Genomic DNA, 1,603 nt, shown 5'->3' with positions numbered 1-1,603 from the left:
CTAGGAATTAGAAGACTCCAGATGTCGCACAGTGGTTCCTTTTTGGGTTCTGCGTAGCTAAATTCTGTAACTTTCTTATTTATCATCAGATTGTGTGGAAATTTGGAGGGAACATTACTGAGTATATATAATAGTTATTTGCGAAAAATTAGTCGATACTTTAATTATTTTTGAAGTTATTAAAGTTTAAAAATGATTTTTTTTTTATATTTTTACTTCCAAGTAATACTTCTTTTATTTTTTATATGGGTATTTCCAGGAGGGCGGAAAGTCGAAATTTTTTGGTTTTTTTAAGATATCTCAAAAAGTAAAAACATTTATAGATCATGTTTATATCCAACTTTGTAGGTTTGGTGAAGTACTACAATACTGCGTTTTAAAAAAAATAGTTTTAGCCGCTGTATTGATAAAAGGATTGAACAAACATGCGGACACACATTTTTCCAATATTTTTTTGTATGTTGGTAATATTAAACAGTGTATTTTTCTTAATATATTTCTCAATAATATGTATTGAGATTTCGTAAAATCCATTTCAATATAAACACTCAAAGCTTCATCATTGTCGAAAGGAATGGAACATTCTTCCTCATTGAGCATTTTAAGAATTTGTCCTTTTTTTTCTCTGCTGGTCGATCTTAATAGCTCTATTATTTCTGCTTCTTCTGATTCATGAATAGATCGTAATCCTTGGATATATGCACTGCGCAAGTGATCAAGACCTGTTTCTTTAATCAAAGCCGTGTTTTTCTTTTTCTTCGTCAGATTTGAAGCTTCTTCGAAAGATGTAGATGGTCGCCCTCTTTTCACTGAAGACGAAGAACATGCCTGAGAATCTGGGATTTCTACGCAAAATTCCTCATTAATCCAATCCTCATATCTTTTTAGGAAAAACGTTTTATTTCGATTGCACTTATTCCAACGTGTATTGAAATGCGGAATCAAGGTTCTGGTTACATGATTCATTACATGATTGATGGACTTTTCGCATATATTAAATTTACCCTCTATGTAAATTCTTATTGCAGAATCACTTTTATTGTTATTTATGTAAGACAAAATTAAATCTTTTTTTTTACACTTAAATTCTTCCATTATTAATAACTCTTGTTACACCAATATTTCAAATTATACAACTTACAAGAAACGTTTCATACAGATCAAATGTGACTATGAAGAATTTAGTTGCAGTTCTGTTATTTTTTGCAACAAATATAACATTGTTCTAAAAATAAACATTGAAGTCATCGGCTTCAGAGCGCGTAATAGGAAAGTAAATCTCCGAAAAATAGAATAATGCGAAGCTGCCATTACGAAACAACAACAACCACATTGGCGGTGTAATCTTCTCTGACATACTCTCATTTTGACTAACAACAAAAACTGATCAAAATAACTCGCTTTAAGTGCATTCGCACCTACAACATAAGGAACAATTGATCAATAACCACATACCACAAATATAAAGCATATAGTTTATTACATGTATGATAGCTTAGCAAATAAGACTCTGGTGATTCAAAAAGCAGTTGCGGGTTCGAATCCCACCAAAGGCATTTTTTTTTTAATATTATTTACACAATAATTCTTTATGATAATATTT

This window comes from Rhagoletis pomonella, unplaced genomic scaffold (assembly GCF_013731165.1).
Source record: "Rhagoletis pomonella isolate Grant_MI unplaced genomic scaffold, Rhpom_1.0 Rhpom_scaffold_00002, whole genome shotgun sequence".
Taxonomy (NCBI): Eukaryota; Metazoa; Arthropoda; class Insecta; order Diptera; family Tephritidae; genus Rhagoletis; species Rhagoletis pomonella.
Note: the sequence above shows the minus strand (reverse complement) of the source record.